Source organism: Somniosus microcephalus, chromosome 1 (genome assembly GCF_052327205.1).
Source record: "Somniosus microcephalus isolate GS21.2 chromosome 1, FLI_Smic_1.0, whole genome shotgun sequence".
NCBI lineage: Eukaryota > Metazoa > Chordata > Chondrichthyes > Squaliformes > Somniosidae > Somniosus > Somniosus microcephalus.
Window position 1 is genome coordinate 169,335,977 of NC_140987.1, and position 27,278 is coordinate 169,363,254.

The window sequence follows — 27,278 nt, forward strand, 5'->3', positions numbered from 1 at the left end:
GACACATGGCCAAAGGGCCTGCGGCATCCACATGGATTTTCTGATAGCTTCACAGACTGCATGTTTAATTTGAACAATGCAGTGAGGCAAGCTCAGTTGTATTCACGCCCTGAGGCAGGTTATCAATTGTTTGCCTACACAATCTAAGTTCAGGCGGAGATAGTCCCAGTTGCTTGAGGAACATTCAGAACAATTGAGGAACATTCAGAACAATTAAGGACATTCAGAAAACAATGGAAAGGCAGTTGCAGTGCTGATCGGTGCCATCAACGTAAATGGGCCAAAATCAAGGTCCTCTTGTCTTACATTTTTGAGTCCAAATCGGACAATGGAACGGACTGATGAGGCGCGATAATGACCCATTGCCGAGAGGATATAACTGGGGCGGCCCAGCACCTCTCTCTCTCTCTTCGCCTCGGCCCAGTGTCCTGTTTGTCTGCTAGCAACCAAGAAGGAAAACCATCTAGAAAGTATCGCAAGCACATTTTGACGGCAGCAGCGGGGCACAAGGGCCAGGCCTTTTCATCTGTTTCACCGGTGAGCATTATCTTTCTGGCCGTCACAAGACAACCTAGCTAGGTGTAAGGGTGGGAGTTAAAGGGGTATTACAAAATTGTGATTTTAGAATTTTTCCCTCGTTGTGTCCGTTTCTTCTCCCGTTAAGTGTAAAACTGTATTGCATCCATAGCGATTTCTTTTATCTTCTGTATAATACTGTTTTTCTTGTAGTGTTAGCTTTTCTAATTAATAAACATTGGTTTTCCTTGCACCAATCCACTGGTCTGTTCGTTTGTCCTTGTTACCACTCGATAAGTCCTGAGCTCAGAATCAGGAAGGGGAAAGCGATTCGCAACCGCACAGCGGGCAGGGCAGCTCAGGAAAACATAACTGGCTGACCTACAATAAGCCCCTGGAACAAAACCCCCTACAATTTCAATGCAATGAGAATTGAATGGGTTCTATAATGATGGGCAATCCACTCCGCCAGATTATTGTCCATGTGAAGACAACAAAATTTTACCCCTTTACATTATATCCTCAAAATTAAAAAAAATAATTTATCTGTTCCGTGAGTCATTGCATATCAGGAGTAATGAGCTTGTAAAGCTCAAGAGTCCAAAATGAAATAGTCTACCAACAAAGAACCATAGGTTTCAATATAGCAGCAGATTTTATGAAATGCCACTTGTGTAAATGGAATGCTTATCAGAATTCAGATATGGAGGTCAGCATGCCCTGCACAATTTTCAATGTATTTCTCTTTCCCCACCTCTCTTAGTCTTCTCTTTTTCCATACCTCTTTGTCTTTTTCATTTATTCTTCTCTTCTATCTCCCATTTCATGTCTATCAGTTTCTACTCAGTACATGATACTCACTTCAAGTTTGGAAGATATGACTAACTTGTTTTTTTGAATCATCACTCTTCAGAATGGGGGTTGGGTTCCAGCCTGAGCTGGTTAAGAAGAAGCTTACTACCCATGTGTCTTCCATTCCTCAGTACTGTCATTTATTATCAATCAAGGTCTGTGCTTTGTGCACCCAGCTACATACGATTGTGAGGACCTGTTAAGGAAGCTCCCCTGGTTCATTGAACAACTTAATGTCACAGATGTCAAAGTGAACCAGGCTCTCCAACTCCCCCTGGCTTGTGTTCTTCTACAGAGTCCAGTAGATGCTGAAGAGTTGTGCTTGTGGCAGTGTCGCTTTCTATTTGGTCCTTTGCTGGGTTCTGGATGGGATTGAGTGCATTGGCAGGTACAGAGAAACAAAGAGAAATTATTCAGCATGAAACACAAAAGAGAATGAGAAAAACATGAGATAGGAGTATATTTGATAAATATTTTGATGGTGATAAGCCACAAGAAAACAACAGCATGCAGTATGCTCACAGATAACTATTTCAACACAAGCTTCTATTTTTAAAAGCAAAAAGTAGAATGGTTTTATTGCTGACGTGAGCTAATACAATGCTTCTGTCTACATTGGATTTCCAATGAGCACTTCTCAAGAGAATTAGACAACTTTTATGAGATTGAGCACATTAAGTGCATTATTAGCAGCCTAATAAGTGGCTTTGCTTCATTACTGTAGGTGCATTGGCTCCTCAATTGTCCATTAGTTGTAGCACATCCATCCTCAGAGAAAGTGCACTGATTAAAGTTGCATGGACCTGCCAGTGCATTAAAAAAGGGAATAAAAATTAATTTACACTTAATGGACTATTAGGCCTGGATTTTCCTTATTAGCAGGATTCCTGCCAGAAATGGAACAGGGAAGGAGCGGACCTGAGCGGGAAGCGGAGCAAGAGCTGAGCGGGGATAAAGGGTGCAGCGAGAGCAGAGCAACTCAACACAGGCAGAATTTGAAAGAGTGACGTCAGAGTAAAAAACCTAAAGTGACATCAGCACAAGGGAAGGAGCTGATTGGTGAGTAGCTGATGAGTGTTTTTTTTAAGTTTTAAGTTTATTTCTGCTAAGTTCTGTTAAAGAGCGTGGTCAGAGAGGGGCTCTTCAAGTTAGAGCCCGGGGTTAAATAGCTGGTTGGGGATAAAGCAGGAGCTTGGAGATTAGTACCTGTTAATCTATATCTATATATATATAAATCGGTACTTCTGTCCTTCTGTCCGTCATCGCGTGTGCGTCTGGCGGGCTATGCGCTTGTAAGTTACAGGGCGTACCTACGCGCGCGTTACCTCCAAAGAAAGCTTACGCTTCCGAGACGGTTTTAAGCGTATTTACGTTTCGGCCGGGCTAAAATCGCGCCCGCGGTATCCCAAAAACCTTCAACATTCCGCTCATTAGCATCTCATTATCCGCTCATTAGCGACAGAGTGACCTCGAGCTCGACCAATCGTACGCCGGGTTGCTGGCGTGTGCCGCCGGGCCAATCGGTGCGTGTGTGGGTGGGCCTTATCGTTCTGAGCCGAGGTGAGTAGCCGCCATCTTGCTTCCATTCTTTTTCCTGCTTTCTGCGTCTTTCTTTTCAAATATACATTTCCAGCAAAAAAAAAGTTGCTTTTAAAACACAAATTGTTTTTAAATAAAGTTAATTAATTTGTAAATCTTTTGTCTAACCTCTATAATTCTCCTACCTTTCACCGTTTTTCCAGGCCCGGGGCCTAGGTTTCTCCAACTGCCAGCAGTGCAACTCTAGACCCAGGCTCCCGGCCTACACAGAGACAAACAATGGCAGAGGGCAGAGGGTGTGCTGCCTTAGCTCCATTCCCGGGGTCAGTAGGTGGGGAGGCTTCATAAGCAACTGGGGTAAGGTTGCAAGCCCCAAATAATAATCTGAAGATCCTGTGTTTGCAGCTGAGGAAATTTCTTCTGCAGACAGCCCCCGGTTAACGGCAGCCATGTTTGTCAAGGAGGGCAAAAAGTTTCAGTGCGACGCCATTTTGATTCAGTGTGTAACAGAGTGCATGCGTGGCCATCTTAGTACAGGAACATAGAGTGGGTGGGGCTTCTGTGCTCCAAATCTGTGTCTGTGACAGACAATCGACTGTGTAGCTGTGCAAGGTCTGTAGCTACAGCAACAGCTTTAGCTACAGAGCTGCAGGGCCACACCTGAGTGTTTAGAAGCTGTTGCTAAGCAACAGTGTTTGTTGTTAAATACAGAGATAAGAATCTCTGTATCTCTCAACATTAACTCTGAAGAGTGGGTGTCGGATAGCACAAAGTTTCCTGTACTTTAAGTTTATCTCCCCCCTCCCTTTCCACCCCCACGCCCCCTCACACCCCCTTCCCCCCAACACCCCTTCCCCCCCCACACCCACTTCCACCCCCACACCCCCTTCCCCCCCACACCCCCTTCCCACACCCACTTCCCTCCAGCCCCCACCCCCCTACCCCCTCCACACCCCCCAGCCACCTCCCCCCCACACCCACTTCCTCCCCAGCCCCCACCCTCCTCCCACACCCCCTTCCCCCCACACCCCCCCTTCCACCCCCCCTCCCCTCCCCCCCGCCCCTTCCCCCCTCCCCCCCGCTCCCCTCCCCCCCGCACCCCCTTCCCCTTCCCCCCCGCCCTCCCTTCCCCCCCCGCCCTCCCTTCCCCTCCCCCCCCGCCCTCCCTTCCCTTCTCCCCCCGCCTTCCCCTCCCCCCGCCCTCCCTTCCCCTCCCCCCCCGCCCTCCCTTCCCCCCAGTCGCTCTCTCTCTTCCCCCCGTCGCTCTCTCTCTTCCCCCCCAGTCGCGCTCTCTCTCTCTCTCTCTTCCCCCCCCACCCCCCCAGTCGCTCTCTCTGTCTCTCTTCCAACAACAACATGCCGTCGAAAAAGCCTCGGCACCGCCGGGCACTTCAGCTAGTCTATATATATAAATCAGTACATCTGTCTGTCTGTCTGTCATTCTGTCTGTCTGTCATCGCGTGTGCGTCTGTCGGGTATGCGCTTGAAAGTTACAGGGCGTACCTACGCGCGCGTTACCTCCAAAGAAAGCTTACGCTTCCGAGACGGTTTTAAGCATATTTACGTTTTGGCCGGGCTAAAATCGCGCCCGCGGTATCCCAAAAACCTTAACATTCCGCTCATTAGCATCTCATTATCCGCTCATTAGCGACAGAGTGACCTCGAGCTCGACCAATCGTACGCCGGGTTGCTGGCGTGTGCCGCCGGGCCAATCGGTGTGTGTGTGGCCGGGCCTTATCCTTCTGAACCGAGGTGAGTCGCCGCCATCTTGATTCCAAACTTTTCCTTTCTTTTTCCCGCTTTCTGCGTCTTAAAAAAAAACGTTGTTTTTAAAACACATATTGTTTTAAAAAAAAAATGATTTAGAAAGTAATTAACTTATCTAATCTCATTAATTTTCCTATCTTTCCCCGTTTTTCCAGGTAGGCCTAGAAGCCTCGGCGTCTCCTCTGCACCCACGCCCGAGCTAGGCACCTCCCAGCCCCACTCGAAGGCTGGAGGGCCGAGCCTCAGCCCAGCGCCGCTAGGGTGCGCGCGCAGCAGGAGCTGAGATGCGGCGTCTCTCTCTGGCTCGGCCGGGGGGCGGGGCTTGCTGGGCGTCCAGCGTTACCCTGGCAACCCCGGCCGGCCGTCTCGCACAGCCGCAATCAGCGGTCTTCACCTCGGGGGGGGCCGCAACACTCGGGGGGGGGGGGGCCGCAACCCTCGGGGGGGGGGCCGCGACCCTCGGGGGGGGGGCCGCGACCCTCGGGGGGGGGCCGCGACCCTCGGGGGGGGGGCCGCGACACTCGGGGGGGGGCCGCGACACTCGGGGGGGGCCGCGCGCGCAGCAGGAGCAGCTGAGACGCGGCGTCTCTCTCTCTGGCTCGGGCGGGGCTTGGTCAGCGTCACGGTTACCGTGGCAAACCGGGCCCGCCGGCCGAGCCAGAGCGAGACGCCGCGTCTCAGCTCCTGCTGCGCGCGCAATCGGCGGTCTTCACCTCGGGGGGGGGGCGCGACCCTCGGGGGGGGCCCCCCGCCCTCCCTTCCCCCCCCGCCCCCCCCGCCACCCCTCCCCCCGCCCCCCCCCGCCACCCCTCCCCCCGCCCTCCCTTCCCCCCCTTTTTCCCCCCCTCCCCTCCGCCCTCCCTTCCCCGCCCTCCCCTCCCCCCTCGCCCTCCCTTCCCCTCGCCCTCCCTTCCCCCCCCGCCCTCCCCCCTCCCCTCTTCCCCCCCTCCCCTCGCCCTCCCTTCCCCCCCCCGCCCTCCCCTCCCTCTCTTCCCCCCAGTCGCTCTCTCTCTTCCCCCCCCAGTCGCTCTCTCTCTTCCCCCCCAGTCGCTCTCTCTCTTCCCCCCAGTCGCTCTCTCTCTCTTCCAACAACAACATTCCCTCGAAAAAGCCTCGGCACCGCCGGGCACTTCAGCAAGTACTATATTAAATTAGTAACTGTTAATACTATATTAAATTAGTAACTGTTAATACTATATTAAATTAGTAACTGTTAATCTTATCTATATAAAGCGATGCTTCTGTCTGTCTGTCCTTCTGTCTGTCTGTCATCACGTGTGTGTCTGTCTGGTATGCGCTCGAAAGTTATAGAGCGTACCTACGCGTGCGTTACGTCGAAAGAAAGCTTACCTTTCCAAAACGGTCTTAAGCGTATTTACGTTTCGGCCGGGCAAAAATCGCGCCCGCGGTATCCGAAAAACCTTCAACATTCCGCTCATTAGCATCTCATTATCCGCTCATTAGCGACAGAGTGACCTCGAGGTCTTATCGTTCTGAACCGAGGTGAGTAGCCGCCATCTTGCTTCCATTCTTTTTCCTGCTTTCTGCGTCTTTCTTTTCAAATATACATTTCCAGCAAAATAAAATTGAATTTATTAAATTGTTTTAAAAAAAACTTCATTCATTTGTAAATATTTTCTCTAACCTGAAGATTCTTTTTCCTACCTTTCCCCGTTTTTGTTAGGCCTGAAAGCCTGGGTGTTTCTTGCCCAGCCAGGCCCGACCTAGGTAATTCTCCCACGGCTTCTGCTAAGCTCCTCACCCCGCCGCCCGCCCCCCCCGTGTCACGTTACCCGGGGCAACGGCGTCAGCCACGAGGGTCAGGGTGCGCGCGCAGCAGGAGCAGCTGAGACGCGGCGTCCCTCTCTGTTCTGCGCTCGGCTCGGGCGGGGGGGGGCGGGGCTCTCGGGAGTGCGGATCTCGGCCGGGGCTTGGTGAGCGGGAAGGGTTACCCCAGCAACCGGGCCCGCCGGCCGTCTCTCACAGACGCAATCGGCGGACTTCAAGCCGGCTCGGCCGGGGGGGCGGGGCTCGGAGAGCGGGGCTCTCGGGAGTGCAGGGCGGGGTGGGCGGGGCTCTCGGGAGTATGGGGCGGGGTGGGGCTCGGAGAGCGGGGCTCTCGGGAGTGGAGTGCGGGGCGGGGCGGCGCGGCCGGTGCTCGGGAGGACGGGGGCTTGGAAGGGGGGGAAGGGTTACCCCGGCAACCGGGCGTGGCCGTCTCTCAGCCTCAAGCCGGCTCACGCCTGTTCTCGGGGCTTGGCTCCATTTGCGGCCGCGGGCCACTCGCCCTCTCTCTCTCCTTCCCTCTGTCTCTCTCCCCCCCCTCCTCACCCCCCCTCCTCTCCCCCCTCCTCACCCCCCTCCTCTCCTCCCTGCCCCCCCTCCCTCCCCCCCGGCCCTCCCCCCCTCCCTCCCCTCCCCCTCCCCTCCTGCCCCCCTCCCCCCTCTCCCTCCCCCCTCCCCACCCTCTCCCTCCCCCCCTCCCCGCCCTCTCCGCCCTCTCTTCCCCCCAGTCGCTCTCTCTCTTCCCCCCAGTCGCTCGCTCTCTTCCCCCCAGTCGCTCTCTCTCTCCCCAGTCTCTCTCTCTCTTCCAACAACAACATGCCCTCAAAAAAGCCTCGGCACCGCCGGGCACTCCAGCTAGTACTATATTAAATTAGTAACAGTCAATACTATATTAAATTAATAACTGTTAATATATTATATTAACAACAACAACAACTTGTATTTATATAGCACCTTTAATGTAGTAAAACATCCCAAGGCACTTCACAGGAGTGTTATAAGACAAAAATTGACACCAAGCCACATAAGAAATTATGGCAGATGACCAAAAGCTTGTTCAAACAGTGGTTTTAAGGAGCATCTTAAACATTTGGCAGAAGGAGTATAATGTGGGAAAGTGCGAGGTTATCCACTTTGGCAGGAAAAATAAAAAAGCAAATTATTATTTAAATGGAGGGAGATTACAAAATGCTACAGTTCAGAGGGACCTGGGGGTCCTTGTGCATGAAACACAAAAAGTTAGCATGCAGGTACAGCAAGTAATCAAAAAGGCAAATGGAATGTTGGCCTTTATTTCAAGGGGGTTGGAGTATAAAAGCAGGGCAGTCCTGCTACAACTGTACAGGGTATTGGTGAGACCACACCTTGAGTACTGTGTACAGTTTTGGTCTCCTTACTTAAGGATATACTTGCATTGGAGGCAGTTCAGAGACGATTCACTAGGTTAATTCCAGAGATGAGGGGGTTGACTTATGAGGAAAGGTTGAGCAGGTTGGGCCCATACTCATTGGAATTTAGAAGAATGAGAGGTGATCTTACTGAAACATATAAGATACTTAGGGGGCTCGACAAGGTAGATGCAGAGAGGATGTTTCCCCTTGTAGGAAAACTAGAACTCGGGGGCATAGTTTCAGAATAAAGGATCGCCCATTTAGAATTGAGATGAGGAGGAATTTCTTCTCTCGGAGGGTTGTAAATCTGTGGCATTCTCTGCCCCAGAGAGCCGTGGAGGCTGGGTCATTAAATACATTTATGGTGGAGATAGACAGATTTTTGCAAAAGAGGGGAGTGAAAGGTTATGGGGAGCGGGGAAAGAAGTGGCTTTGAGCCTAAGATCAGCCATGATCTTATTGAATGGCGGAGCAGGCTCAAGGGGCCAAGTGGCCTGTTCCTGCTCCTATTTCTTATGTTATGTTCTTAAAGGAGGATAGGGAGGCGGAGAAGTTTAGAGAGGGAGTTACAGAGCATAGGGCCTAGGCAGCTGAGCAGCAGCTGGCGTCACTGCGGTGCATCCGCGAGGCTGAGAGCTACGTGGATAGCAGGTTTAAAGAGGTGGTCACCCCACAGCTAAGGAGTGTGCAGGCAGAGAGGGAATGGGTGACCGCCAGACAGAAGAGCAGGACCAGGCAGGTAGTGCAGGAGTTTCCTGAGTGCATCTCGCTCTCCAACCAGTATACTATTAGGAGTACTGGCGAGGGAAATGGTTCCTCTGGGGAGTACAGACAAAGCCAAGTCCACGGCACCACAGGTGGCTCAGCTGTACAGTTGGGGAGGGAGGAGGAAGATAGGGAAAGCAACAGTGGTAGGGGATTCGATAGTTAGGGGAGCAGACAGGTTTTTCTGCAGCCACAAATGTGACTCCAGGATGGTATGTTGCCTTCCTGGTGCCAGGGTTAAGGATGTCACCGAGCAGCTGCAGAACATTCTGACGGGGGAGGGTGAACAGCCAGAGGTCGTGGTCCAAATCGGTACAAACAACATAGGTTGATGGTACCGATAGCCCGCTTGATTGGCACCCCATCCACCACCTTAAACATTCACTCCCTCCACCACGTGGCTGCAGTGTGTACCATCTACAAGATGCACTGCAGCAACTCGCCAAGGCTTCTTCGGCAGCACCTACAAACCCGCGACCTCTTTCACCTAGAAGGACAAGGGCAGCAGGCGCATGGGAACACCACCACCTCCAAGATCCCCTTCAAATCATACACCATCCTGACTTAGAAATATATCGCCGATCCTTCATCGTCGCTGGGTCAAAATCCTGAAATTCCCTACCTAACAGCACTGTGGGAGTATCTTCACCACATGGACTGCAGCAGTTCAAGGCGGTAGCTCACCACCACCTTCTCAAGGGCAATTAGGGATGGGCAATTAATGCTGGCCTTGCCAGCGACTTCCACATCCCATAAAACAAATTAAAAGAAATAAAAAGTCATTGCCTGGCATTTGGGTGGCGCAAATGGTACCTGCCACTTATCAGCCCGAGCCTGAACGGCATCCAGGTCTTGTTGCATGCGGGCATGGACTGCTTCAATACCTGAGGAGTTGTGAATGGCACTGAACACTGTGCAGTCATCAGCGAACATCCCTATTTCTCACCTTATGTTGGAGGGAAGATCATTGATGAAGCAGCTGAAGACGGTCGGGCCTAGGACACTGCCCTGAGGAGCTCCTGCAGGGATGTCCTGGGGCTGCGATGATTGACCTCCAACCACCACAACCATCTTCCTTTGTGCTAGGTATAACTCCAGCCACTGGAGAGTTTTCCCCCCCGATTCTCATTGACTTCAGTTTTACTAAGTCTCCTTGATGCCACACTCGGTCAAATCTTCTTCTTCTTAGGCAGTCCCTCGGAACCGAGGATGAATTGCTTCTGTAGCAGTCGGCGCAGATTTTCACACTTATTAAAAACTGGACAGGTTGTTTGGGGGGGGGAAACAGTGAAAAACCACTCAAGCTGGAGATGACTCATTCGTATGGAAATTGTAGTGTATGTGCCTTTAAGAGCCCCCTGTGTACTGTAATGCCGGTAATGGCCACTCGGGCTATATAAGCCTGTATATTGTGTTGTATCAGTTAGTTCCCCTCCAGACTTTGTTCAGTAAACACCTGTGAAACCAACTCCTGTCTTCAGTGTCTCTATTAACACACGGATACAACAGTGGCGACGAGGATGGGAACGGACTTACCTGCAATTCGGCAGCACCTCAAGGACATCGATTCCTCTGGCGTCCAAAGTCGAAGAAAATCAAGAAAAAGAAAAAGCTGTGGTTTCACCAGCTAGCCGAGCTGGTGGCAGGTACTGCAATAATCCTTCCTGGGCGTCGGGCTGGGGCTCCAGCGGCTGGCTCTGCAGCTAGGCCAAGCAGCGAAGGCGGAGGCAAGCAGTAACAGACGGGGAGGGAGCACTCGGGAGATGGCCGGCGCTGCAAGCAGGTCGGCGTTCAGACCTAGCAGAGAGAGTCCGGCGGGAACGAGTCTCCACCTGTAAATAAATAAATAAAAAGGGAAACCCGCGGGAAACAGCGTTGTCATCGGCAGCAGCGGCGGGGAAGCGCCATATCTTTTCTGCAGAAAAGAAAGAAAAGCGCGGGAAGCGCCATTTTTTTTCTAGGATGCCTAAGTCTGGCAATATTGATGCTTTTGATAACGAGATAGAGGATTGGACCACATATGTGGAAAGAGTGGAGGTATATTGCACCGCAAATGGAATAGAAAATGAAAAAAAGCGTCAGTACTTCTAAATCTAATGGGCGCAAAGACATACGGGCTGTTACAAAACTTAATCACTCCAGCCAAACCAAAGGAGAAGAATTTTAAAGAAATTGTTGATACCCTACAGGAGCACTTAAACCCAACACCGCTGCTGATAGCGGAACGATTCAAATTCTTCAAGAGGAATCAACACAAGAATGAAAGTAACGCTGATTACCTCACCGAATTAAGAAAGCTATCAAAGCACTGCCAATTCGGGGCAGGACTAGCAGATTATCTTCGAGACAAATTCGTCTGCGGTCTCCTAAGTGAAGGAACACAGAAAAGGCTGCTTTCTGAGAAAGATTTAACACTGGACAAGGCTTTCAGTATGACTGTATCATACGAAGCAGCCGCAAGAGGAGCTGCAGAGATACAAAAAAAGACACAGGACTTCGGCACCCATGAAATGACACAGGGTTTTGAGAGATGTTATCGCTGCGGCAGATCCACCCATTACCAGAGGGACTGCTGGTTCAAGGACAAAGCATGCAGGCAATGCGGAAAGATTGGACACATTGCACGGGTATGCCGATCTGGAAAAAAAAATCCTCGGACAGGAAAAAAAAAATCAATAAAGAAAAGTACAAAAAGGTACAAATAATGATGGACAGTAGCTCCGAAGACCAGAAGAGCGATAGCGACTCCGAAAACAAGAGACTAAGCTGTCTCAAATTACATAATGTAATTGCCAAAGAAGATTACCAGACCATTTGGGTTACCCTCACAATAGCAGGGTCCCCAGTTAAAATGGAGCTAGATACAGGATCAGCTCTGACCGTCATAAATCGACGGGATTACGAGCGGCTATTTCCGCATATACCTTTAAAAGACACATCCATTATCTTGAAAACATATACGGGGCAGAAAGTATACCCCAATGGAAAAATAAGGGTGCCTGTTGTATACAATGGCAAGGAAATACAAAAGTTGTATTTATACGTTCTACAAGATGGTGGTCCACCGCTGTTGGGACGTGAATGGATCAGGAAAATACGTTTAGACTGCCACTCCATTCAGGCACTGACGGTAACCAGTAAGGAAAAAAACGATGATGATGTCATACCTGGACGATTAAAAGACATCTTGGCCAACGCCAAGGAAGTGTTTCAAGAGAAACTAGGGACCTTGAAAGGCATTACCGCCTCAATAAAAGTGGAAGATGCGGCAATTCCCAAGTTTTTTAAGGCAAGACCGGTGCCATACGCAATTCGTCCAGCAGTCGAGGCAGAGCTGGAGAATTTGGAAAAGGCAGGCGTATTATCCAAAATAGATTGGAGCGAGTGGGCAACACCCATCGTCCCAGTCATGAAGAAAGCGTTGAATAATGATAAATCTGAAGAACAGTGAAAAATTCGCATCTGTGCAGACTTCAAGGTGACTGTAAACCCGGTCCTTCACTCGGTACAGTATCCTCTTCCGAGGATAGAAGATATTTTCGCCTCACTATCCGGAGGGAAACGTTTCACCAAAATTGACTTGGCACAGGCATATCTACAGATGGAGGTTGAAGAGGCCTCTAAAAAATCTCTCACGATAAATACACACAAAGGTCTGTACCAGTACAATCGACTGGTTTTCGGAGTAGCATCTGCTCCAGCTATCTGGCAAAGAGCTATGGAGCAAGTCCTCCAAGGGATTCCGGGGACTCAATGCTACCTAGACGACATCCTTGTAACAGGAGAAAACGACAACGAGCACCGTGCCAATTTGGAGCAGGTGCTCACTAGGCTGAGAGAACGGGGCCTACGAGCAAATCGCCCCAAGTGCGAATTTTTCCAGAATCAAATATCATATTGTGGCCACATAATTAATAAGGAAGGGTTGCATAAGTCACCTGAAAAAATTGAAGCGGTCATAAAAGCCCCAGCACCTGAAAATGTTTCACAATTAAGGTCGTTCCTGGGATTAATAAATTACTATCATAAATTTTTACTGAACTTATCAACTCTTCTGCACCCTCTTAATGAACTGCTACAAACAGGAGTAATTTGGAAATGGAGCGAAGACTGTAAACGTGCCTTCCATAAATGCAAAGACTTAATCACGTCCAAAGAAGTTTTGGCTCATTACAATCCATCACTGCCAATCAGACTGGCGTGCGATGCATCCCCTTACGGCGTAGGAGCAGTATTATCGCATAAATTCCCTGATGGCTCGGAACGGCCGATAGCTTTTGCGTCACGCTCATTGAACTCAGCTGAGCGTAACTATGCCCAAATCGACAGGGAAGCACTCAGCCTGGTATGGGGAGTGAAGAAATTCAACCGTTACCTACAGACAAAAATTTACCTTGTTGACTGACCATCAACCCCTCATCTCCATATTCAACCCTAAAAAGGGTGTTCCCATTATGACAGCGCAAAGGCTACAGAGGTGGTCACTTTTTCTAGGGGCACACCAATATAACATAGAATACAAAGGATCAAAACAGCATGGGAATGCTGACGGTTTATCGCGCCTACCGTTGCCAACGGTAGAAGAAGCACCTACCGTAGACCCAGTGGAGATTTTCCACTCTACCATAGTCGAATGTCTACCAGTAACAAATTCTGCCATTGAAAGGGAAACTAGAAATGACCCGACTCTCTCACGAGTCTACGATTTAACAGTGAAGGGATGGCCAGCACATGGCGAACCACTGTTGCCAGCATTCTCGCAAAGAACAGAACAGCTGTCAGTGTGCCGAGGAACCTTGATGTGTGGATCCAGAGTGGTGATTCCACCCAAACTCCAGGATAAAGTGCGAAAGGAGCTTCACGAGGGGCATCTGGGTGGAGTGAAAATGAAGAACCTAGCCAGGGCATTTGTATGGTGGCCAGGTATCGATGGAGACATCGAAGAAATGACCAAGAGCTGCCTAGGATGCCAGAAGGTCCAAAACGCTCCACCACAAGCCCCTCTACATCCATGGGAGTGGCCCTCATCTCCCTGGCAAAGGGTACACATCGACTTTGCTGGTCCATTTATGGACTCAATGTTCTTAATCACGGTTGATGCACACTCCAAGTGGCCGGAGGTAATAAAGATGTCCTCCACCACCACGGAAAAAACCATCACAGTATTAAGGACCATATTTGCCAGGAATGGGCTGCCTGAACAGATCTGTTCTGGTAATGGACCGCAATTTGTGTCCGAAGAATTCAGGAAGTTCTTAAAAAACAATGGGGTTAAGCACTACACGTCCGCCCCATACCATCCCGCCACCAATGGATTGGCTGAAAGGTTTGTCCAGACCTTCAAGAAGGCCATAAAGGCCATGGGTAATGAAGACATAAAACTTCAGCACAAGGTGGATAACTTCTTGTTTGCATACAGGAATGCAACACATATGGTTACAAACCAAACTCCCGCCATGATGTTCTTCAATAGAAGCCTAAGATGCCGGCTGGATTTGATCAAGCCAAACATCAGAAGGGATGTGGAGAACCGGCAATTTCAAGGCATGAATGAAAGGCCAACTAGAACCTTCCAGATAGGTCAACAAGTTTTGGCCCGGGACTACCGTACCGAGAAATGGCAGCCTGGAACTATCTGCACACGACTAGGACCGCTGATGTATACCGTGGACATCGGAGAAAGCATAATAAGGCGCCATGCTGACCAAATCATAGAGTCATCCGAAAAGGGACAACCTACACCACAACTCTATATGCCTAATGATTAAGTAGAGATACCCATAGCTACCTCCGATCCGGTGATACTGGAACCCGATGAACCCGACACTGGCATTCAAGCCGAATCAGCCTTGCCAAAAGAACCTACTACACCACCAGAAACTACTACACCACCGAGGCGTTATCCGGACCGAGTCAGGAAGCCTCCAGAGAGACTGACTTATAATTAATTAACTGCAGCAATGTGTAGATTATTTTTCTTGTAACATGTAATTAATGATTACTTAAAATATTATGTACTGGTTGGCTAAAAGGGGAGGAATTGTAGTGTATGTGCCTTTAAGAGCCCCCTGTGTACTGTAATGCCGGTAATGGCCACTCGGGCTATATAAGCCTGTATATTGTGTTGTATCAGTTAGTTCCCCTCCAGACTTTGTTCAGTAAACACCTGTGAAACCAACTCCTGTCTTCAGTGTCTCCATTAACACACGGATACAACAGAAATGAACTGTACTTGGGAACAATGGCCCGAGAGGCCAACTCCCAAGTCTTGATTAACAAGGCTGATGACTCATTGTTCTAGTCAAGATGAACTTGTTAAGTTAATCGGCAGGCAAACCATTCAAGCCATCGAAAACCATCCCCGCAGGCCATGTGTCCATTAATACCACAGGCTGCGGTCTGTGTTTTGCAGGGGTATAAAAGAGAGCAGTTGGATAGCTCTCTCTCTCTCTCCTGCCCTCCACATAATGGAACATCAAGGGGAGCAGAGCCTTGCTCTTCCAACCGAGACGGACTTCGACTAAGGCTGGATCTCGCATGCCGCAAGGCCGGTACGGAACCAGGTAGCCGAGTTGTATGGGAGAAAGCTGCAAGCAAGATCAAAAGGGCAATCTCGGTGAGCATTGCCAAGCCTACACACCCACAAGATCACTTAGCTGTGTGAGGGGCTGCTTGTATGTTCCTACCAAACCAGAAGGGGTTTAGCGTTGGAAGGGTCCTGTGATAGTTTAGTTCACGGGAGGGTGTTTTTAGGCCGTGGTAAGTCGGCACGGCAGGGGCTTGTTGGACAAGTCTGGGTTGTACTGTTTTAAACTGTACTGTTGTGTTCACACTGCTCGTTATGTATGCGAGTGGAGTGGTTTTTGTTAACCTTAATAAACACTGTACGGGTGAGCCCGAAAACGCTATCCGTGTTCAAATCTGTCCTCAGTAATCCCGATCGTCCAGAACTTGTAGTAAAGGGGTTTGTGTGTTCGCTACGGGCAGGGGCGAAACCACTTACAATAATTGGCGATTGCGGCAGGGGCCATAGGAAATTGGCCACCGCAAAAACCGGTTACACTTCCACGCTAAAAATGAATTCACAGGTGACTGATGAGTCCAATGCGGGACCTACAGTCTCTGTCACAGGTAGGGCAGACGGTGGTTGAAGGGGCGGGTGGGTGGGGTGCTTGGGTTGACATGCGCTCCTTGCGCTTGCTCCCGGCGAAGAGACTCGAGGTGTTCGGCACCTTCCACTTTGTGCGGTTTTGGGCCAGGGATTCCCAGGTGTCGGTGGGGATGTTACACGTTTTGAAGGAGGCTTTGAGGGTGTCCTTGAAGCGTTTCCTCTGCCCAACTGGGGCTCTCTTGCCGTGTCGGAGCTCCGAGTAGAGCGCTTGCTTTGGGAGTCTCGTATTGGACATGCGGACGATGTGGCTCGTCCATCAGAGCTGATCGAGCGTGGTCAAAGCTTCCATGCTTGGGATGTTGGCCTGAGCGAGAACACTGACATTGGTGCGCCTATCCTGCCAATGGATTTGCAGGATCTTGCAGAGGCAGCGTTGGTGGTACCTCTCCAGTGTTTTGAGGTGCCTGCTGTACATGGTCCATGTCTCGGAAGCATACAGGAGGGCGGGTATCACTACTGCTCTGTAAACCATGAGCTTGGTGCTGGTTTTGAGCTCCTGGTCTTCAAACACTCTCTTCCTCAGGCGACCGAAGGCTGCACTGGCACACTGAAGGTGGTGTTGGGCTTAGTCATCGACGTCTGCCCTTGTTGACGGTAGGCACCCGAGGTATGGAAAGTGGTCCACGTTGTCCAAGGCCTCGTCATGGATTTTGATAATCGGGGAGCAGCACTGTGTGGCAGGGGCAGGTTGGTAGAGGACCTTTGTCTTACGGATGTTTAGTGTAAGGCCCATGCTCTCGTACGCTTCAGTGAAGGCGTTGACGATGGTTTGGACTTCGACCTCCGAATGACTGCAGACGCAAGCGTCGTCTGCATACTGTAATTTGATGACAGAGGATGGGATGATCTTGGATCTGGACTGGAGGCGACGGAGGTTGAACAGTTTCCCGTTTGTTCTGTAGATTAGCTCCACTCCAGCGGGGAGCTTACTGAGGGTGAGATGGAGCATTGCAGCCAGGAAGATCAAGAAGAGCGTTGGTACGATGACACAGCCTTGCTTGACCCCGGTCCGTATGTGAATTGGGTCTGTGGTGGATCTGTTGGTCAGGATCATGGCTTGCATGTCATCGTGAAGCAGGCAGAGGATGGTGACAAACCTTTGAGGGCTTCCGAATTTGAGGAGGACACTCCATAATCCCTCACGGTTGACGGTGTCGAAGGCCTTTGTGAGGTCAAAGAAGGCCATGTACAGCGGTTGGTACTGTTCTCTGCATTTTTCTTGCAGCTGACGTGTGGTGAAGATCATGTCCATTGTGCCCCTTAGTGGGCGGAATCCACATTGTGACTCTGGGAGGAGCTCTTCAGCCACTGGGAGAAGGCAACTGAGGAGGATTCTTGCGATGACTTTCCCTGTGGCACACAGCAGGGAGACTCCTCTGTAATTACCACAATCGGACTTGTCACCTTTCTTGAAGAAAATACTACCTTGATGTCAAAGGCAGACACTCTCATCTCACCTCTGGAATTCAGCTCCTTTGTCCATGTTTGGGCAGGAGCCGAGTGGTCTTGGCAGAACCCAAACTGGGCATCAGTGAGCAAGTTATTGATGAGTAAGTGCCGCTTGATAGCACTGTCGACGACACCTTCCATCACTTCGCTGATGATTGAGAGTAGACTGATGGGGCGGTAATTGGCCGGATTGGATTGGTCTTGTTTTTTGTGGACAGGACATACCTGGGCAGTTTTCCACATTGTTGGATAGATGCCAGTGTTGTAGCTGTACTGGAACAGCTTGGCTAGAGGCGCAGCTAGCTCTGGAGCACAAGTCTTCAGCACGACAGCTGGGACCCATAGCCTTTGCTGTATCCAGTGCACTCAGCCGTTTCATGATATCACTTGGAGTGAATTGAATTGGCTGAAGACTGGCTTCTGTGATGGTGGGGACCTCAGGAGGAGGCCGATATGGATCATCCACTCGGTACTTCTGGCTGAAGATGGTTGCAAATGCGTCAGCTTTCTCTTCTGCACACACGTGTTGGGCTCCACCATCATTGAGGATGGTGATATCCTTGGAGCCTCCTCCTCCCACAAGTTGTTTAATGGTCCACCACCATTCATGACTGGATGTGGCAGGACTGCAGAGCTTTGATCTGAGCCATTGATTGTGGGATCTCTTAGCCCTGTCTATAGCATGCTGCTTCTGCTTTTTAGCATGCATGTAGTCCTGTGTTGCAGCTTCCCCAGGTTGGCACCTCATTATACGCCTGGTGCTGCTCGTGGCATGCTCTTCTACACTCTTTATTGAGCCAGGGTTGGTCCCCTGGCTTGATGGTAATGGTAGAGTGAGGGATATGCCGGGCCATGAGGTTACAGATTATGGAAATTAGGAGAGTGAAGAGGGGGCATGAAAAAACACTGGTGGGCAAAATAAGGGAAAATCCCAAGGTGTTTTATAAGTATACTAGCTGGAGGAGCCCGGCGTTGCAAGGGCTGTTTTGGGCCGGGCGGTTTAAATCGAGTCCCAGGCTTTTGGGCCTGTCTGTCTGTCCCTCTGTGAATGTGCTGCCGGGCAACATTTCTACCTTTTAATACCTTGAAAGATGAAAGTGAAAGTACTTATAAAACGGTTTTGGTAAATCTTATGTTATTTTTAAAAGAGATACTAACTTTTTAGAAGCTGGATTAGCAGATTTTGAGCTGGAAGTAGTTGAAGCAATGGCTGCCAGATCCCTGAGATGAAAACGATTAGTCCCGCCCACACACACACCGATTGGCCAACCATCAGGTGACTGAACTGTAGGATTGGTCAATCATGACGGCATAGGATTGGGCGACCTTGACGTCAGTCAATCAATGGTAATTAGCAGATAATTAGTTTAATTTTGAAGGTTTTTTGTATAACGCGCGAACAATTTTTGTCCGACCGAAAAGTAAACACGCTTACGACCGTCCTGGAATGGTAAGCTTTCTTTGGACGGAACGCACGTGTAGGTACGCTCTATAACTTTCGAGTGTATAGCCGGACAGACACACCGAAGGACAGACAGACAGACAGATAGACAGACAGACAGATCAATCCTTTTATATATATATACCAGCTGGAGTGCCCGGCGGTGCCGAGGCTTTTTCGAGGGCATGTGATTGTTGGAAGAGAGAGAGCGACTGGGGGGGGAAGAGAGAGAGCAACTGGGGGGGGGGGAAAGAGAGAGAGCGACTGGGGGGGAAGAGAGAGAGCGACTGGGGGGGAAGAGAGAGAGCGCGACTGGGGGGGAAGAGAGAGAGCGACTGGGGGGGGAAGAGAGAGAGCGACTGGGGGGGAAGAGAGAGAGCGACTGGGGGGGAAGAGAGAGAGCGACTGGGGGGGAAGAGAGAGAGCGACTGGGGGGGGAAGAGAGAGAGCGACTGGGGGGGAAGAGAGAGAGCGACTGGGGGGGGAAGAGAGAGAGCGACTGGGGGGGAAGAGAGAGAGCGACTGGGGGGGAAGAGAGAGAGCGACTGGGGGGGAAGAGAGAGAGCGACTGGGGGGGAAGAGAGAGAGCGACTGGGGGGGAAGAGAGAGAGCGACTGGGGGGGGAAGAGAGAGAGCGACTGGGGGGGAAGAGAGAGAGCGACTGGGGGGGAAGAGAGAGAGCGACTGGGGGGGAAGAGAGAGAGCGACTGGGGGGGAAGAGAGAGAGCGACTGGGGGGGAAGAGAGAGAGCGACTGGGGGGGAAGAGAGAGAGCGACTGGGGGGGAAGAGAGAGAGCGACTGGGGGGAAGAGAGAGAGCGACTGGGGGGGAAGAGAGAGAGCGACTGGGGGGGAGAGAGAGAGCGACTGGGGGGGAGAGAGAGAGCGACTGGGGGGGAGAGAGAGAGCGACTGGGGGGGGAGAGAGAGAGCGACTGGGGGGGAAGAGAGAGAGCGACTGGGGGGGAAGAGAGAGAGCGACTGGGGGGGAAGAGAGAGAGCGACTGGGGGGGAAGAGAGAGAGCGACTGGGGGGGAAGAGAGAGAGCGACTGGGGGGGAAGAGAGAGAGCGACTGGGGGGGAAGAGAAGAGAGCGACTGGGGGGGAAGAGAGAGAGCGACTGGGGGGGAAGAGAGAGAGCGACTGGGGGGGAAGAGAGAGAGCGACTGGGGGGGAAGAGAGAGAGCGACTGGGGGGGAAGAGAGAGAGCGACTGGGGGGGAAGAGAGAGAGCGACTGGGGGGAAGAGAGAGAGCGACTGGGGGGGAAGAGAGAGAGCGACTGGGGGGGGAAGAGAGAGTGCGACTGGGGGGGAAGAGAGAGAGCGACTGGGGGGGAAGAGAGAGAGCGACTGGGGGGAAGAGAGAGAGCGACTGGGGGGGAAGAGAGAGAGCGACTGGGGGGGAAGAGAGAGAGCGACTGGGGGGGAAGAGAGAGAGCGACTGGGGGGGAAGAGAGAGAGCGACTGGGGGGGAAGAGAGAGAGCGACTGGGGGGAAGAGAGAGAGCGACTGGGGGGGAAGAGAGAGAGCGACTGGGGGGGAAGAGAGAGAGCGACTGGGGGGGAAGAGAGAGAGCGACTGGGGGGGAAGAGAGAGAGCGACTGGGGGGGAAGAGAGAGAGCGACTGGGGGGAAGAGAGAGAGCGACTGGGGGGGAAGAGAGAGAGCGACTGGGGGGGAAGAGAGAGAGCGACTGGGGGGAAGAGAGAGAGCGACTGGGGGGAAGAGAGAGAGCGACTGGGGGGGAAGAGAGAGAGCGACTGGGGGGAAGAGAGAGAGCGACTGGGGGGCAAGAGAGAGAGCGACTGGGGGGAAGAGAGAGAGCGACTGGGGGGGAAGAGAGAGAGCGACTGGGGGGAAGAGAGAGAGCGACTGGGGGGGAAGAGAGAGAGCGACTGGGGGGAAGAGAGAGAGCGACTGGGGGGGGAAGAGAGAGAGCGACTGGGGGGGAAGAGAGAGAGCGACTGGGGGGGAAAGAGAGAGAGCGACTGGGGGGAAGAGAGAGAGCGACTGGGGGGAAGAGAGAGAGCGACTGGGGGGGAAGAGAGAGAGCGACTGGGGGGGAAGAGAGAGAGCGACTGGGGGGGAAGAGAGAGAGCGACTGGGGGGGAAGAGAGAGAGCGACTGGGGGGGGAAGAGAGAGAGCGACTGGGGGGGGAAGAGAGAGAGCGACTGGGGGGGGAAGAGAGAGAGCGACTGGGGGTGGGAAGAGAGAGCGCGACTGGGGGGGAAGAGAGAGCGCGACTGGGGGGAAGGGGGGGAGGGGGGAAAGGGGGGAGAGAGAGCGCGACGGGGGGGAGTGGGGAGGGGGGGAGGAGGGGGATGGGGAGGAAGGGGAGGGGGAGGAAGGGGAGGGGGGGAGGAAGGGGAAGGGGGAGGAAGGGGAGGGGAGGAGAGGGGAGGGGGGGAGAAAGGGGAGGGGTGGGGAGAAAGGGAGGGGGGAGCCAGCAGACCCTCTCCCCTCTGCCGGCGATGGCTCCGCTGAGCTCCGTGCCGCCCCACGCACCGACATGCCGAGCGCAGCGCCCCGGTGAGCCCGAGCCCCGCCCTCCCGAGGCCGGGCCTGAGACAGCCGATTGCGGCTGGCCGGGCCCGGTTGCCTTGGTAACCCTCCTCCCCTCTCCGCCTCCCGATCTCCGGGACCGGGCCTGGGCCTGAGCGGCTTGAGACGGCCGATTGCGGCTGGCGAGCCCGGTTGCCGGGGTAACCCTCTCCGCTCCCCCTCCCCTCCCGAGCCCCGCCCCCCCGAATGAAGCGCGAGGAGTTTGCAGTGAGCCCAGCCAGCCTTTACCAAGATAGCTGGCCGCTGGTTCGGAATCGGGCCCAGCGGGGTGGGGGGGCGGTTGTGGGGGGTGAGGGGTGGGAGGAGCTTGCCACAAAACAATTGCCTAGGGTCCAGCATGGCTGGCAACAGACACCCAGGCTTCGAGGCCTACCTGTAAAAACGGGGAAAGGTAGGAAAATTAATGAGATTAGATAAAAGATTTAGAAAGTAATTAACTTTTTAAAAAAACAATATGGCCTATAAATTCAGTTGCTTGCACCAGCCGGTAGCGCCTTAGGAGGAGGAGATGTTGGGCGCTAGGCGGCTAGCGGCCGGGCGCAGCGCAATCTGCGCCTCTCCCCAACTTCACTAGAGATTTAGCGTCGGCGCAAAGTCTTTGCGCGCGCTCAGCTGCGCGCGCAGATCCTGACGTCATTTCATCGTGCAACGCCCTTTGTGCGCCCCAAACCGGAACTTCAGTGGCGCCGCCCTTCTTTGCGCCTGGCGCCCCCAGCGACTGGTAGAGGGGAACGGTTCCCAGTCGCTGCGGGGTGCGGGGGGCGCTATTTAAAGGGGGCTCCTCCTGCATTATAAGTGACAGCCATTTTGTGCCAATCCTTCTGTGTGAGAGACAAAGGCAGAGAGCTTCTGCTTTGACTCAGCGCTCGCACAGGTACTTCTGGCTTCAGGCCAGAGCTTTGCACTGGATTTCACTTTCAGTGCCATAGCCTTGAGTCGCCACATATACTGTAATGGGGGCTACAATGGGTGGAAACGTTGGCTTTCTGCATTGCATTCAAAGGGATCAGAGACGCCGTGAGAGAGTGCCAGTCATGGCCAGACGGAGAAGGGCCAACAGGTGTCGGCACAGGAGGCCTTATCCACCCAGGGTATACCGCCAGCAGTTCTCATATCTGAACATGTCTGAGGAGCAGTGTGTTCGGAGGCTGCGATTCAGAAGGGAGGTGGTCACTGAGATCTGCCACCTGCTTCGCAGAGATCTGCAGCCACAGCTGAGGAGCAGGACGTCTCTGTCGGTGGCAGTGAAGGTGACGGTGGCTCTCAACTTCTATGCCACCGGCTCCTTCCAATCCGCTACTGGGGACATTGCCAACATCTCCCAGTTCGCGGTACATTGCTGCATCCGACAGGTGAACAATGCCCTTTTCAGAAGGAGACGTCAGTACATCTCCTTCCCCATGACCCTGGACAAGCAGCAAGAGCGTACAATGGGATTTGGAAAAATAGCGGGCTTCACCATGGTCCAGGGCGTAGAACTGATGAACCAGCATTGGTCAGGCCTTGCTTCAGGGCTGCAGTGCGCAGGGCATGGCAGCCAGACAAGTCCACCCTCCCCCTTTAAGAGCCGACCGGCGCCAGAGTGTCTGCCGTCAATCAGCAACTCGCCGCACCTGCGCTGCGCCCGCCCTCGGGGGTATCGCCCCAGACCGCCGGCTTAGCGCCTAATGATAGTCGTGCATCGCCTGTTTTAGCGCAGCAGCAACCTCTTGGGGCGATGCGACTGAATATCGGCGAAGGTGGCGCGAACTTGCGCCGGGCGCAAACTTTAGCGGCCGCCCGACTGTAGCGCCCCGAACGTGGCTATACTGAATTTCTAGGCCTATGTGTTTTAAAAGCAACTTTTTTTTTTTTAAAGACGCAGAAAGCGGGAAAAAGAAATGAAAAGTTTGGAATCAAGATGGCGGCGACTCACCTCGGTTCAGAACGATAAGGCCCGCCCACACACGCACCAATTGGTCAATCGTCCTGTCAACGAAGCGTAGGATTGGTCAATCGTCCTGTCACTCGATTCTAGGAGGGCCCGCCCCCGCCACGCAGCGATTGGTCGACCGTCGGGTCGCTCGACCGTACGGTTGGTCGACCTCGACGTCACTTGATGCTAATAAGCGGAATTTTGAACGTTTTTTGGATACAGTGGGCGCAATTTTTGTCTCGCCGAAACGTACATACGCTTACGACCGTTGTAAGCTTTCTTTTGATGTAACGCACGTGTAGGTACGCTCTATAACCTTAGAGTGTATAGCCGGAAAGACACACTGAAGGAAGGAAGGACGGACGGATCCTTTTATATATATATATATAAAATAAATAATATAGATAGAGCGACTGGGGGGGAAGAGAGAGAGCGACTGGGGGGGAAGAGAGAGAGCAACTGGGGGGGAGAGCGCGACTGGGGGGGGAAGAGAGAGCGCGACTAGGGGGAAGAGAGAGCACGACTGGGGGGGAAGAGAGAGTGCGACTGGGGGGAAGGGGGCGGAAGAAGGTGGGGGGAAAGGGGAAGGGGAAGGGGGGGAGAGTGCGACTGGGGGAAGGGAGGGGGCGGAGAGGGAGGGGGAGGAGGAGGAGGGGGGAGGGAGGGGGGAGGAAGGGGAGGGGGGAGGTTGGAAGGGGAGGGGGAAGGGGAGGGGGGAAGGGAGTGGGAGGGGGAGAGGGGAGTGGGAGAGGGGAGTGGGAGAGGAGGGGAGGGGGAGTGGAGGGGAGGTGTGGAGGAGGGAGGGGGGGAGAAAGGGAGTGGGGGAGCCAGCAGACCCTCTCCCCTCTGCCGGCGATGGCTCCGCTGAGCTCCGTGCCGCCCCACGCACTGACATGCCGAGCGCAGCGCCCCAGTGAGCCTGAGCCCCGCCCTCCCGAGGCTGGGCCTGAGACGGCCGATTGCGGCTGGCCGGGCCCTGTTGCCTTGGTAACCCTCCTCCCCTCTCCGCCTCCCGATCTCCGGGACCGGGCCTGAGCGGCTTGAGACGGCCGATTGCGGCTGGCGAGCCCGGTTGCCGGGGTAACCCTCTCCGCTCCCACTCCCCTCCCGAGCCCCCCCCCAACGTGCTCGCTTCCCTCTGGCCGCGCTCTGTGTGGAGGTGCGCGTGCGCCATGCAGCGCGAGCGCGAGGAGCTTGCAGTGAGCCCAGCCAGCCTTTACCAAGATGGCTGGCCGCTGGTTCGGAATCGGGCCCAGCGGGATGGCCGGTGCGTAGCTCGGGCGTGGCTGGGCAACAGACGCCCAGGCTTCGAGGCCTGCCTGGAAAAACGGTGAAAGGTAGGGAAATTATAGAGGTTAGAAAAAAGATTTACAAATGAATTAACTTTTTAAAAAACAATTTGTGTTTTAAAAGCAACTTTATTTTTGGTGGAAATGTAGATTTGAAAAGAAACACGCAGAAAGCGGGAAAAAGAAATGAAAAGTTTGGAATCAAGATGGCGGCGACTCACCTCGGTTCAGAACGATAAGGCCCGCCCACACACGCACCGATTGGTCGACCGTCAGGTCACCGACGCGTAGGATTGGTCAATCGTCCCGTCACTCGACTCTAGGAGGGCCCGCCTGAACGCGCCAGGAACCCGCCCCCGCCACGCAGCGATTGGTCGACCGTCGGGTCGCTCGACCGTACGATTGGTCGACCTCGACGTCACTCGATGCTAATGAGCAGATAATAAGCGGAATTTTGAAGGTTTTTTGGATACCGCGGGCACAATATTTGTCCGGCCGAAACGTAAATACGCTTATGACCGTTCTGGAATCGTAAGCTTTCTTTTGATGTAACGCACGTGTAGGTACGCTTTATAACTTTAGAGTGAAAAGCCGGACAGACACACTGAAGGACAGACAGACAGACAGATCTATCCTTTTTTTTATATATATATAAAATACTAGCTGAAGTGCCCGGCGGTGCCGAGGGTCTTTTGAGTGCATGTTGTTGTTGGAAGAGAGAGAGAGAGCGACTGGGGGGGGGGGGGAAAGAGAGAGTGCGACTAGGGGGGGGGGAGAAGAGAGAGAGCGACTGGGGGGGAAGAGAGAGAGCGACTGGGGGGAAGAGAGAGCGCGACTGGGGGGGAAGAGAGAGAGCGACTGGGGGGGAAGAGAGAGAGCGACTGGGGGGAAGAGAGAGAGCGACTGGGGGGAAGAGAGAGAGCGACTGGGGGGGAAGAGAGAGAGCGACTGGGGGGGAAGAGAGAGAGCGACTGGGGGGGAAGAGAGAGAGCGACTGGGGGGGAAGAGAGAGAGCGACTGGGGGAAGAGAGAGAGCGACTGGGGGGGAAGAGAGAGCGCGACTGGGGGGGAGGGGGGCTGAGTGGAGGGGGGAGGGGGAGGGGGGAGGAGTGGGGGGAGTGGGGAAAGGGGAAGTGGGGGAAGGGGAAGGGGGAGGAGTGGGGGAAGAGGGAGGAGTGGGGGAAGGGGGATGGAGGGGGAGGGAGGAGGGGGAGGGTGGGGGGGAAGGAGAGGGAGGAGGGGAGGGGGAGGGGAGTGGAGGGGGGAGGGGAGGGGAAGGGAGAGGAGGGGGAAGGGGGAGGGAAGGGGAGGGGAGGGAGGGGGAAGAGGAGGGGGGAAGGAGGAGGGGGAAGGGGGAGGGGAGGGGGGAAGGGGGTTTGGGGAGGGGAGGGGGAGGGGAGGGGGGGAGGGGTGGGGGGAAGGGGGGTGTGGGGGGAGGGGAAGGGGGGTAGGGGTGGGTGGAGAGGGGAAGGGGGTGGGAGGGGGAGGAGGGGGGGAAGGGGGTGACCAGGAGGGGTGGAAGGGGGGGTGGGGGGGGGGGAAGTGGGTGTGGGGGGAAGTGGGTGTGGGGGGAGGGGGTGGGGGCTGGGGAAGGGGGGTTGGGGCTGGGGAAGGGGGGTTGGGGGGAAGGGGGGGTGGGGGGGAGATAAACTTAAAGTACAGGAAACTTTGTGCTATCCGGCACCCACTTTTCAGAGTTAATGTTGAGAGATACGGAGATTCTTATCTCTGTATTTAACAAAAAACACTGTTGCTTAGCAACAGCTTCTAAACACTCAGGTGTGGCCCTGAAGCTCTGTAGCTAAAGCTGTTGCTATAGCGACAGACCTTGCACAGCTACACAGTCGACTGTCTGTCACAGACACAGATTTGGAGCACAGAAGCCCCACCCACTCTATGTTCCTGTACTAAGATGGCCGCGCATGCACTCTGTTACACACTGAATCAAAATGGCGTCGCACTGAAACTTTTCGCCCTCCTTGACAAAGATGGCTGCCGTTAACCTGGGCTGTCTGCAGAAGAAATTTCCTCAGCTGCAAACACAGGATCTTCAGATTAATATTCGGGGCTTGCAACCTACCCCAGTTGCTTATGAAGCCTCCCCACCTACTGACCCCGGGAATGGAGCTGAGGCAGCACACCCTCTGCCCTCTGCCAGTGTTTGTCTCTATCTAGGCCGGGAGCCTGGGTCTAGAGTTGCACTGCTGGCAGTTGGAGAAGCCTAGGCCCCGGGCCTGGAAAAACGGTGAAAGGTAGGAGAATTATAGAGGTTAGAGAAAAGATTTACAAATTAATTAACTTTTTTTAAAAACAATTTGTGTTTTAAAAGCAACTTTTCTTTTGCTGGAAATGTAGATTTGAAAAGAAACACACAGAAAGCGGGAAAAAGAAATGAAAAGTTTAGAATCAAGATGGCGGTGACTCACCTCGGTTCAGAACGATAAGGCCCGCCCACACACGCACCGATTGGTCGACCGTCAGGTGACCGAAGCGTAGGATTGGTCAATCGTCCCGTCACTCGACCGTAGGAGGGCCCAGCCGCACGCGCCAGCAACCCGGCGTATGATTGGTCGACCTCGAGGTCACTATCGCTAATGAGCGGATAATGAGATGCTAATGAGCGGAATGTTGAAGGTTTTTCGGATACCGCGGGCGCAATTTTTGTCCGGCCGAAACGTAAATACGCTTACCATCGTTTTGGAACGGTGAGCTTTCTTTCGACGTAACGCACGCGTAGGTGCGCTCTGTAACTTTCGAGCGCATAGCCAGACAGACGCACACCCGAGGACAGACAGAAGGACAGACAGAAGGAGACAGATAGACAGACAGAATGATCTG

The 27,278-nt window shown here is 53.4% G+C and overlaps 1 long non-coding RNA gene across 1 annotated transcript in view; it reads right to left on the minus strand.

Annotated features, from left to right (window-relative positions):
- Nucleotides 1-728: 728 nt before the first annotated feature.
- Nucleotides 729-27,278, minus strand: part of LOC147124454 (uncharacterized) — a 45,626-nt gene continuing 19,076 nt past the window's right edge. Inside the window, exon 3 of the long non-coding RNA XR_015079923.1 lies at nt 729-1,730. This is a non-coding gene — a long non-coding RNA (uncharacterized LOC147124454). The remainder of the gene's footprint in view (nt 1,731-27,278) is intronic.